This window comes from Ruditapes philippinarum, unplaced genomic scaffold, assembly GCF_026571515.1.
Source record: "Ruditapes philippinarum isolate M1 unplaced genomic scaffold, ASM2657151v2 ctg7345_1_1_1_1, whole genome shotgun sequence".
In the NCBI taxonomy this organism is placed as follows: Eukaryota; Metazoa; Mollusca; class Bivalvia; order Venerida; family Veneridae; genus Ruditapes; species Ruditapes philippinarum.
This window is the reverse complement of record NW_026864835.1, coordinates 87,353-101,299: the sequence shown is the minus strand read 5'-3', so window position 1 is coordinate 101,299 and position 13,947 is coordinate 87,353.

Genomic DNA, 13,947 nt, shown 5'->3' with positions numbered 1-13,947 from the left:
CCATAGAATTATGTGAAAATATTGGAAATGGAATAAAATACATGGTGTTTATAACGGTAGGGGTGCGGATTTTTTCCGGAGAACATTTTTATCTTGTGTATTATTATAGATGTTGAAATATGATTTTTTTCAAAACGGCTTATATTAAGTTTTTTTTATATATATGATCCGTACATGTGCTGGGATTGACAAATATGCATTTTATTTGGATTTTAAAGGCGTTTTGAGCTCCAAACCCCAAGTGTCTGTGATTTTGAAGGGTAAAAAAACTTCATAGACTGCAACCACACTGTATTGACTGGCACAAGCCTAGCAGTACAATGTAATCTTGAACATCTGAAAGTCATCACAGCTATCACTATAAAGACCGACTTAAAAATTGCACAAAATCCACCAGCTGTAATGTTACACATAACTTATATAAGGTTTAAGAAATAATATATCCAAAACAATGATTTTATTCAACGAAGAAAATCACTGTTTGGAGTTCAGGTGTGTATAAAACAACACATCTGAATGACAAACAGGGATTTTATTCAAGGATAAAATCACTGTTTGGGATATATTATTTTAATTCTAACATGACAATATTTGCCAGTGTTTCTAGTTTTACTCATTTTTATTGAACTATCTTTTGCCGCTCAACACCATCAGTATTCAAAATGTCGGCTATTCTTATGTCACCCTGTATATAATTTCCATTGATCCTTTAGTCACGCTGCAAAAGTTAATATGTTTCTAATTTTAACCATTTTCTCACAAAATTAAGTGAAAGAAACATATGCTTTTATTACGAGTTGTTCTAGATAGTGCATAAGAAGACATATCGCAGCGCATGAAATACCAGATGTTTTGATGATGTTAGCGACGACGAACAAAACACTGATTTTATTGCACAATAACGTCACAGTTTTGTCCTTTGTTTATTAGGGAAACAAATTGGGTAGTGTTAAAATGACGACATTAATAATTATTAAAACCACGTGACATACGTTTTCTTCTTTATTCATACTGACGTCACAAAGGCAGTATTTTTTTGCTGTTGCCTCAAATTATTGCCCTGAGATCTTAATCGGCCTGACTCTTGTTTGGTATAATAAAACAATATTGCCTTTCTTGTGGGTAACACTACATAAATGTCAACCCTTGAAAAATACTGTCAATCTCGGCTATCACCTCATTTGACAGTATTTCCTCAGGTTGACAATCAATTATACACAATCACCCTCAAAGAAGATATATTTATATACAAGCACTAGATTTGTTTGACCCCTACACTGCATACAAATATCACTGTTGGTCTTGTGTTGGACAGACTGGGTTTCGCATCTGTACAGGCTGTCTGACATCATATTTATAGAGGATATTTGTTTGTTTTGCATGTAAGATTGAAATATAATTTCACTGAGTAAACACAAGATGCAATATACAAAATATAATAGCTGGTGTTCACGAATGAGATAAATTTCAATCTTATATGCAAAACAAATAAATTTTCTTTTTATTTCATGCTTTTAAGTGATTTTTTAGTATTTTTTTACTGATTTTGCCGCGTAACGTCACGCATTCTCCTTTTTGACGTCATCACATCATGACGTCAAATCATCAATTTTGAAATATAGTTCTGTTAAAGTCCTCTAATTTTGTTAAATTTTTAACATGGTGACATCGACTTTCTTTTCCTAAAGAAGCGTAAATTTACGTATGACGGCATTTATTTCTGCCTGTTATTCCATTTAGTTTTGATTTTCTTTTCATCCGCATTCAGATAAAGTTCGGCTACAGTGAAAATTATATTTTACAAATTTAACTCGAGGTTAATCAGATAAAATGATCTGACATATTACATTATTTCATGCTTTCCAGTGTTTTATTGTGATATATCAGATGACTATATTCTGATAAACCAAGTTAGTGAAATTTATAAAATATAATTTTCACTGTAGCCGGACTATATCTTCTTATCAAATATGGTACCTGACATTTTCAAAGTCTAATATAGTAAAAACTAGACGGTAAAAGTATTTTATATTTGACCAATATCAATACTCAGCCAATATTCTTTTAAAAAAAGTTAGGCCCGCCAAGTAGGAAAATGGTCAAACAACTTTTTAAAATGGGTTGGGTATGGTAACATTTTCATACATATTCAAAACAATTTGAGTAGAAACAGTAGTTTTGCTTGTGCCATTTGTTAGCTGAATGCTACTATTTGTTTCTTCACAATGTTCCATAGGAAAACATTTTTATAATGATTTTCTGAAAAAGAGCCCTAAGCCGAGTTTAGGTGCTAGGGGGCGTGGACGGTACCTTGCACTTCCCTGTACCGTCCATGAACAGGCTCAATCAGACCGAGCCTGCAACATTTTCAATTTTGTTGTGTTGGAATTTCTGTTTTACTCTTTTTTTTAAAAAATCCTCAGAACTCGTAAACCATACGGTACACTTTGTTTAAATTTTGCATACAGATGTCCTTTAAGGTATATTGTCAATTTTATAGTTCCTTATAGTGCCTATTAGGGGGCTCATACCTAAAGTAAATGCGACAATGATGAAGAAATAATCTAAAACAGTAAAATATTCACTATTACAACCGCTACTGTATATTAGCAGGTAACTTAGTTACCTTAATAATTATTGCTGAATCTGACATCAAAAAGCAGGTCTTATACTTGCTTATATATGTACACATGTAAAGTCAAATATTTTGATGTTCCGCGATATTTTTGTTCTGGTTCAGAATCTCGCTTCTAGAGGGGAGATATTGCCCCTACACAAAGTAGCATAATATCTTAATGTACAGTGCAATTGGTTAGACTGACATATGTAACGCTGAACATCCTCACCATAACAGTGAGAAGTTACATATGTATTAAGATAATTTCGACGGTTACTGGGTTAAGGAACAGAATGGATGCATTAATTCTATCTTGCCTGATGACATTGGAACTTGCATTATGCTTGATTCCATCTTGCCATTTGATATTTAAACTTTGCATTATGCTGGATCCATTTTGCATTATTTCAATCTAACTTGCGTAGCGACTAATTCATTCACTGGATAATAACTATTGAAGTTGCACAAGCCATTTATCGTACTGTTTTTGAATATCAAAATGTTAATGTCATTTACCTGTATGTATAAGCTACCTTTCTTCATGCTCTATACAAACTATTTACAGTTAAAAAGTTCTGGAAACAAAGTGATCCCTCGGAAGCATTAATCAAAACAAAATAACATAAGAATTGCAGACTCGGTTTGATTGAGTCTGTACATGAGGGATTATGAAGAAGTGCAACATCCTCACGCCCCCTAGCACCGGCTTGAGCGGTACTCAATTCTCAACACTTCATAGTGTTGGCATCAATGATCCCGACGGACCAGAAAATATAACAACACTGAAGTGAAGTACGGGGCAACATTTTACGGCTGCCACACGGCACTTGACACCTGCTGTTGTGAAGTACAAAAGTTCGTTTTTGTATTAGTTATATGTAGAAGTCATTCAAATCGAATATTTTTTATTCCCTACTTCCTTTTGTACACCTTAAATTACATAAAGGATTTTGCTAAGGTGTGCCTTATATGATTAATTGCTCGCATGGCGTGATTACTGTTAGCTTTCGCTTATTTCCATTATTCAGTGTTTATACTAAATAAAGCTCGGCGTCTGATGCTTTGTGGATCATGTTTGGTCAGCTGACATTGTATATAGACAATTTAAACAATGTTTAGCGATTATGAACTGTTAATTGGCGAGAACTCTCTTAGAGATCAACGAAGTTTTCCTATCGAAATTTTGCGTACATAAACTGCCGGTGACTATACAACGGTATTATTTTGCGTATATATAAATACGTACCAAGCACTAAATATATAAATTGCACAGGAAAGAATATAAATATAAGTAGAAAAAGATTATGCAATATAATTTTATATATGTATACAGCCAAAAAGAAAAAAATATATTCGTGAAGCACCTATCGCCAGCTCAGCCCAAAGATATGTTCATGAGCTGGGATGGAATATATACGTGTCAGTTAACAATAGTGGACATAGTGTTCTCCCTTATCAAAACATTTAATGCTATCATCCAGTTGTTAAGCACCTGTCTAGGTGCTGCAAAGGTCTTTATCTAATGACTTGAACATTAAAATGGAAAAATTTTATTGGCCTATTAACTTTCCAAATGTCTCAGAGTCACTAATAGTGGCCAATAGATGTGCTACGCAGTACAATATACAAGAAGGAATGAAGGAAGCAAGGAAGGAAGGAATGGGCCTATAAGTAACCAATTTACTGTGTCACAGACACCCCTCACACACCACCACATTCATATATATTTATGCTTAAAGATATAATATGTGCATCTTTCAAATATATATAATTATTACAGAAAATTATTATAATCTATAAAATTCCTACTGAATATCTCCTTTTTAAATAAAAGACGTACAAATAATGTTTGGGAATCTGTGTTCCTTATAACGGGTCAATTAAGTTAAATTGTGCCTTTCTTTAAAAAACTGCCATATTCTTTCAATAACACTATATATTCATAGTGCCGACTTATAGTGCATAGGATTTAAAGCAAAACATTTATGTGAAGCCAAATGATATTTATTTTATTTTAGAAAAATACTGTGAAGCAACAATCAATATTTTCAAATATCAAGTTTGAGCATAGTATAGACTATATATTTAAATTCAATTTCACTATTGCACATACGACTAAGGCACACGCTCAAATATTAGTATGAACAAAGTATAACAGGTGATTTGCCATTTGTAGGATGAGTTCTTACATTTTTGTCACATGCTGGCCAAATCTTAAGAAAACACGCACTTTTTGCCAGTAGATATGTATTCGTCCATAAATTGTAGTCTTGCTTTTGTTTATTTTTTTCTGTTTTAACAAAACTACCCTTTTTTATGGATGTTATTCTTTCCCAAAAATCTAGCCTTTGAAACTTGACAATTCATACTTCGGTTCTACGTAGCAGATTAGTCAAAATTCAATTGTCGATCCGAGCTGGTATTAAGCGTTTTGATTATCTCGATTTGACAGAATGGAATATGGTAACATGCAACTTAGATAAATTGCGAATTGTATTTAGAAATGTATAACAAACTGTATGTAGAAATGTATAATTTCAAATTTGCGACATGTAGAAATGTAAACGATAGAACGTACACAACACGTTTTTTGCCGTACATCATGACGTTGAGAATGAAACTGCATAAGTAAACACACACACAGGTTGACAACACCACACTTTCCTTTTACATTCTAACATGATTAACATTTGTAAACGATTTTGAATATTTCAAATTAAATAAAACTGTTATATATGTCATATACATCAACTGTATTATATAGTTGAATTTGAATATCCTCTGAGTTTGTTAAAACGTATTCTAGAACACGATATTCAAGTAATACACAAGTGGTATGATAATGTAACGGTAAAAATTGTTGAATTCATTCACATATGTATTCTTAATCATTTGTTCTGCATTCAGCAGTCAGTTCTAGAATGCGATACATGGATTTCAATTTTGTTAACATAAAAAGAACTGAACAGAAAGTCTGTGTCTTCTTTCTTTGAAGTACTATATTGGGTTGTAGGAAAACGCAAATGTTTGACAAAGTGTTTGACCACGGAACTATACAAACTTGACAATTGATTATTCCGTGGAACAACCAAAAACTTGTGATTGTGTCGCATTTTACGTTTACATTATTTTATTACTTAATAAATAACATGTTAATGAGCAAGTCTATATTTTAATGACGGGAACCAAATTTGGGCAGGGAACCAGGGCAACATTTTATTTTTTTTAATTTTTTTTTTGGGGGGTGGGGGGGCGCAACGGGCATGTTTTTATTTGCAAACCAGGCACAACGTATGTTTTTTAAATGTGGTATCAACATAATAGTTTGTTGTCAATTTCAATTGTAAATATTTTTATTTTGATGTTTTGGAAGGTTATACATGCCTGCGAGATGGACTTATTTGAGATCTCAGCGTAATGGGGATAATTTTGTATAAAGATTACAATTACAATCTTAATTTGTGTACATATTGAATATAATATCTTCATGGAAGCTTGTTTTAAAATTCAGTAGGATTTTACTTAAATTTTAGTTTAATGTTTTGCAGGATTTCAAATTCACAGCAGTTCAGGGCAAGTGATTTGAAGCCAGTAAACATTAACAGCTCGGCCTAGGTCTGACACACAGTCTTGTCTGAATTGTCTTTTTTTCTTTTCAACAGTTTGTTAACTTTTGTACAATGTAAGTTGTACAAGTAAGCAGATTCTTTTATATCTTTATTTTATTTTGATATTTCATAAAAATAGTACATGTATGTGTCAGTGGTGTGAATAGCAGAGAAAATTTCAATATTAACAGTGAAAACGTATTTACCCTGTTGGCAAATATTGACATAGATAATCGTATGTGAGAAGTTAGCAGTGAACAGTGAGCTAAGCAAAAAGGCATTGAAATTTATATAGGGAAGTCACTGATCAGCTGTAATGCTCATCTGTTTGGGCATCTAGCAGGGCATTCTAAAATAAAATGCAAAAATGCTATGCTGCAATACTTAGCTGTCTTGGCAATCTAGCAGAGCATTCCTTTCTATAGTGAAAAAATGCTCAGCTGGCTAAACAATCTAGCAGTGCAATACTAAATATAGTGTTGAAATGCTCTGCTGGAATGCTAAGCTGGCTAGGCAATCTAGCCGGACATTACTAAATATAACGTAAAAATGATCTGCTGGAATTCTAAGCTGACTAGGCAATCTAGCAGGGCGTGACAAATTTTGTGTAAAAATGCTCTGCTGGAATGCTTAGCTGGCTAGGCAATCTAGCAGGGCATTACTAAATATAGTGTTAAAATGCTCTGCTGGAATACTAAGCTGGCTATGCAATCTAGCAGGGCATATCTTAAAAGTGTGTTTAATTGCTCTGCTGCAATACTCAGCTGTCTTTGCAATCTAGCAGGGCATAACTAAATAGTGTGTAAAAAATGCCCTGCTGGAATTCTAAGCTATCGAGGCAATCTATCAGGGCATTACTAAATTTAGTGTCAAAATGCTCTGCTGGAATTCTAAGCTGACTAGACAATCTAGCAGGGCGTGACAAATTTTGTGTAGAAATGCTCTGCTGGAATGCTTAGCTGGCTAGGCAATCTAGCAGGGCATTACTAAATATAATGTCAAAATGCTCTGCTGGAATACTAAGCTGGCTAGAGAATCTAGCAGGGCATAACTAAAAAGTTTGGAAAATTGCTCTGCTGCAATACTCAGCTGTCTTGGCAATATAGCAGGGCATTACTGAATAGTGTGTAAAACTGCCCTGCTAGAATTCTAAGCTATCTAGACAATGTAGCAGGGCATTCCTAAATATAGTGTACAAATGCTCTGCTGGTATGATCAGCTGGCAAGGCAATCTAGCAGGGCATTCCTAAATATAGTGTAAAAATGCTCTGCTGGAATGCTTAGCTGTCTTGGCAATCTATCAGAGCATTCCTATCTATAGTGAAAAAATGCTCAGCTAGCTAAACAATCTAGCAGTGCATTACTAAATATAGTGTTGAAATGCTCTGCTGGAATGCTAGGCTGGCTAGGCAATCCAGCAGGGCAATACTTAATAAAATGTAAAAATACTCTGATGGAATGCTCAGCTGGCTTAATAGCCTGGCTTGGCAATCTAACAGGTCGTTACTTAATATACAAATGTAGTGTAAAAATGCTCTGCTGGAATGCTAAGCTGGCTTGGCAATCTAGCAGGGCATTACTTAATATAGTTTTAAAATGCTCTGCTGGAATGCTTAGCTGGCTAGGCAATCTAGCAGGGCGTTACTTAATATAGTGTAAAAATGCTCTGCTGGAATGCTAAGCTGGCTAGGCAATCTAGCAAGGCATTACTAAATACCGGTATAGTGCCAAAATGCTCTAATGGAATGCTAAGCTGGCTAGGCAATCTAGCAGGGCATTACTAAATTTACTGTAAAAATGGTCTGCTGGAATGCTAAGCTGGCTAGGCAATCTAGCAGGGCATTACTAAATAGAGTATCAAATGCTCTAATGGAATGCTAAGCTGGCTAGGCAATCCAGCAGGACGTTACTAGATAAAGTGTAAAAATGCTATGCTCGAATGCTAAGCTGGCTAGGAAATCTAGCAGGGCGTTACTAAATATAGTGTAAAAATGATCTGCTTGAATGCTTCGCTGGCTAGGCAAACATTCAGGGTGTTACCTCATAAAGCGTAAAAATGGTCTGCTGGAATGCTAAGCTGGCTAGGCAATCTAGCAAGGCATTACTAAATATAGTATCAAATGCTCTAATGGAATGCTAAGCTGGCTAGGCAATCCAGCGGGACCTTACTAGATAAAGTGTAAAAATGCTATGCTCGAATGCTAAGCTGGCTAGGCAATCTAGCAGGGCGTTACTAAATATAGTGTAAAAATGATCTGCTTGAATGCTTCGATGGCTAGGCAAACATTCAGGGTGTTACCTCATAAAGCGTAAAAATGCTCTGCTGGAATTCTAAGATGGCTAGGAAATCTTGCAGGGCGTGATAGATTTTGTGTAAAAATGCTCTGCTGGAATGCTAAACCTGCTAGACAATCTACCAGAGCATTACTAAATATAGCGTAAAATGCTCTGCTGCAATACTCAGCTGTCTTGGCAATCTAGCAGGGCATTACTAAATAGTGTGTAAAAATGCTCTGCTGGAATTCTAAGCTGGCTAGGTAATCTAGCAGGGCATTCCTAAATATAGTGTAAAAATGTTCTGCTGGTATGCTCAGCTGGCAAGGCAATCTAACAGGGCATTCTTGAATATAGTGTAAAGATGCTCTACTGGATTGCTTAGCTGACTAGGCAATCTAGCATGATATTCCTTAATAAATTATTAAAATGCTCTTCTGTAAAACCCAGCTGTCTTGGCATTCTAGCAGGACATTCCTAAATATAGTTTAAAAATGCTCTGCTGGAATGCTTACCTTGCTAAGAAATTACACAGGGCATTCTTAAATACAATGAATTGTGTAAAAATGCTCTGCTGCAATGCTCAGCTGGCAATGCAATATAGCGGGACATTCTTAAATATAGTATTAAATTTTCGTTTTATTCCGAGCTGGCTAGGCAACATAGCAGAACATTCTGAAAATAGCGTGAAAATGTTGTGTACGATAAGCGGTGCATTTTGAATGATAGTACAATTATACTCTGTTGGAAGGTCAGCTGGCAGACTGATTCAGAGTTCTAGTATTTATTGTTGCCAAAGTGTTATTTACATTTTCGACTTTTAGGCACTTCCGAGGCACTCGCAGACTTTCATGAATTTTTGATGCCAAAAGAAATAATGAATAGAAATAAAAATCTTCTAGAGACCTAACAGAGACATGTACTGCGACTCTTTGAAGGACACTCGCAGACTTTCAGAAAATTTTGGTGCCAATGCTGATATTGATAAATTTGATTTCTAGGAACCCTCAAGAGTCCATTTTGTTGGTCTGCGACTGATTCTGACACACTCGCTGACTTTCAGGAATGGTTGGTTCCAATGAAAATAATCATATTTTTGTCTTCTAGGGACCTTTAAGAACCCATTTGATTGCCCAGTGGCGTATTGTTGGACACTCGCAGACTTTCAGGAAAGTTTGGTGCCAATACAGATTATGTCAAGTTTTCCTTCTAGGGACCCATCAGTGTCTATATTTCTGGTCTGTGACTGATTCTAGGACACTCGCAGACTTTCAGGAAACTGTGGTGCCAATGGAGATATTTGACATTTTTTACTTCTAGCGAACCACCAGAGTTCATTTCGCTGTTCTGTGACTTATTTTTGGACACTTGCAGACTTTCAGGACTTTTTGATGCCGATGGAGATAATGACATTTCTTACTTTTAGGGAACCACCAGAGTACATTTCTTTGGTCTGCGACTGATTCTTTGAGACTCGCAGACTTTAAGGATGTTTGGTGCCATTGAAGATCATGACATTTTTTAATGTTAAGGACCCTTTAGTTAAAAACTGAGCATTTTTACTCTACAATGTTATTTTCTGCAGTAGTACAAACAATTCCTGAAAGTCTGCAAGTGCCCAATATTTAGTCGCAGACCAACGAAATAGACTCTGGATTGTCAAAATATGTCAAAAATGTACTTAATTCTATTGGCACCAAAAATTCCTGAAAGTCTGCGACTGTCCAATAATAAGTCGCAGACCAAAAACATGGACCCTGGATGGTCCCTAGAAGTAAATAATGTAATAATCTGCCTTGACATCAAAAATTCCTGAAAATCTGTGAGTGCCTCAAATCAGTCGCGGACGAAACAAATGGACTAAGGATGGTTCCAATAAGTCAGAAATATCATTACTTGTATTTACACAGAAATTCCTTAAAGTCTGCGAGTGACCCAGAATCAGCCTCAGACCTATGAAATAGACTCAAGAGGGTTCTTTTCAAGTAAAAGTGTCACTATCACAATTGGCACCGAAAAATCCTGAAAGTCTACGATTGTCAAAGAATCAGTCGCAGACCAAAGAAATAGACACTTGAGGGTCCCGCAGAAGTAAAAAGGATCATAATCTGCATAGGCACTTAATATTTCAGAAAGTCTATGAGTGCCAAATAATCAGTTGCAGACCAACGAAATGGACTGCTGAGGGTTACTAGACCCAAAAATAAGCTATCAATCCATTTGTACCAAAATTCTGGTAATCTTCGAGAATGTCAGTCAAAGGCGCAGACAAAGACCATTGAAATAGATCTCGCATTAAAGATAAAATTTTCAGAGGCATAAGGATTACAAGTAGATGCATAAGGAGTAAAGGAGGAAACATATATTTACTCTGTATTTAAGAATGCCCTGCTAGATTGCTCGATCCGCTCGGCATTTCAGCAAAAAAATTATACTTCATTTAAAAGTGCCCTGCTAGTTTGGCATTCCGAAAGAAGATTTTTAATGCTCTGCTGGATTGCCTAGCTTTATTACGCTATATTTTAGAACGCCCGCTAGATTACTAAGCCAGCTGAGCATACCAACAGAGCATTTTTACACTATAGTTTCAGAATGTTCTGCTGGATTGCCTAGCCAGCTGAGTATTTTTCACACTATATCTTCGAATGCTCTGCTAGATAACTAAGCCAGCTTAGCATACCAGCAAATCATTTTTACACTATATTTAGGAATGCCCTACTAGATTGCTTAGCCAGCTGAGCATACCAGCTGAGCATACCAGCAGAGCATTATTACGCTATATTTTGGAACGCCCCGCTAGATTACTTAGCCAGCTGAGCTTACCCGCAGATCATTTTTAACATTATATGTAGGAATGCCCTGATAGATTGCCTAGCCAGCTGAGCATACCAGCAGATCATTTTTACGCTATATTTTGGAACGCCCCACTTGATTGCTTAGCCTGCTGAGCATACCAGCAGAGCATTTCACTCTTTATTTTGGAATGCTATGCTAGATTGCTTACTTAGCTGAGCATAACAGGAGATTATTGATTTCCCTTCATAATCCATAATGCCTTTTTGCTAAGCTCACCGTTAACTGCTAACTTCTCACATACTATTGATATTGTCTTTTTTAAACAACAACAACTAAATACTGTATTGACCGTTATACCATAAAATGATAATGTCTTCCTTCATTTCCTGTCGAAAGTAACTTAAATTTCATCAAATTGAACTACTTATTTTTTGTTTTACTTTTGCTGATTTTTTACAGGTAAAGCATAAACATGTATTAATGTTTATGTACAACATACACGTAAAAGATTTTATTACACGTATTTTATTACATTATAATATGTTATATTATATTATCGTATTATTATATTATACTATACTATACTAAACTGTATTATACTATACTATACTATACATGTACTAACCTATACTATACTATACTTTACTTTACTATACTATACTGTACTGTACTGTACTGTACTGTACTGTACTGTACTATACTGTACTGTACTGTACTGTACTGTACTGTACTGTACTGTACTGTACTGTACTGTACTGTACTATACTATACTATACTATACTATACTATACTATACTATACTATACTATACTATACTATTATATTATATTATATATATTATATTATATTATATTATATTATATTATATTATATTATATTATATCATATCATATCGTATCGTATCATGTCAAATCATATCATATCTTATTATATTATATCATTTTATATTATATGGAGATCCAGCATTAGACCGAATGACCGGGATTAATTGTCACGGAGAAAATTTGCTTCGACCGTCTGAGGATGGAACTGTACTGTACTGTACTGTACTGTACTGTACTGTACTATACTATACTATACTATACTATACTATACTATACTATACTATTATATATATTATATTATATTATATTATTATTATATTATATTTATATTATATCATATCATATCGTATCGTATCATGTCAAATCATATCATATCTTATTATATTATATCATTTTATATTATATGGAGATCCAGCATTAGACCGAATGACCGGGATTAATTGTCACGGAGAAAATTTGCTTCGACCGTCTGAGGATGGAACTATCGATCCCTTAAGTACAAATCCGATTGTATTCCTGTTGAACTAGCGGGATAGCAAAAATATATGTGTGTGGCTTTTCCTATTATTTACATCGAATTAATAAACGTACAGAAAATTCAAAGTTTACGTCAGGTTTTAAACCTTTTATTCTGTACTTTTTATTCTCTAGTTTCCATTTCTTTTTGAGAATTGTAAATTAAAATAAAGTTAAGCGTTAAAAAGAAATCAGACGTGATGGCCATCCTTAAAATATACAAAGTAAATTTTATCTTGCGTGAAATTATTATTTGCCCGGTAAAAGCACAAAGTTTTAGCACTTTTGAATTATTTTTTAAATAAGCAAGTTTTGAAATTTTGTTGAGTCGTAGTCTAAGATGAATGAACGTAAATAATAAGGTACACACATTCTAAAAGTTTTAGGTTAAATAATGCTGAATCTTCTAGCTCCCTACCGTTTTATAATTGTATTTCTTGAAAACCATTTACATGAATCCTCCTAAATTTAACGATGCGTGATGGTATTAATTCACATTAATTATTGGCAATATAACGAAAACACAGTATGTGTCTGACAAGCATTGATCGAAATAAAAAGATTGAAATGCCAGATAATTAGAAAATTAATGCATACTGAGAAGACAACTGTTACAATATTTTACAGTACGTTCAACCATATTTATAAAACGTATATTAGATTAACATAATAACAAGTTCCCGCTCACGTTCACAGCAACATATGTTACAAATCACGAGACAGGCATATGTAAGGAAATGAACTGATCAGTTATATATCAATAGATCATACGATTTCTGAAATATCCTTGAGAAACTCAACAAACTTTCCTTTTTGTTGAGTTAGTATTGTGTCTAAGTATTTTAGAACTATAAGTACTACATTGCGCTGTCCTATAATTGTCTTTTTAATTCAATAACTGTCGGTTTTTAATGATTGACCCGAGAATAAAGTTATACATTAAGTGGTGTATTTTTCTTCCGGCAACCATTGTAAGTCCTGCTAAGTTCATGCTTGCCTTGTTGAAACATGTCTATTGTTAAAGAAAGTATTTTTACACAAAACATATGGAGTACTTTCATTGTCACACAGGCTCGTAATGCTTTATATAGGTGGCAAAGACATGTCTGTTTCATACTTTGTTCATAATTTGAATAAACCACATTTGCACACTGCTTAAATAACAGGTACCCCCCCTTCACAAGTAAGCCCTTACAAGACATTGTAAATGTATTGATATGGCTCTAATATTGATGCATTTAACAAGAATCTTTTCTGTTCGTGTTAGCTCAAATATCCATGCAGTCCCGTTCAAGTGATATCTCTTATTTGT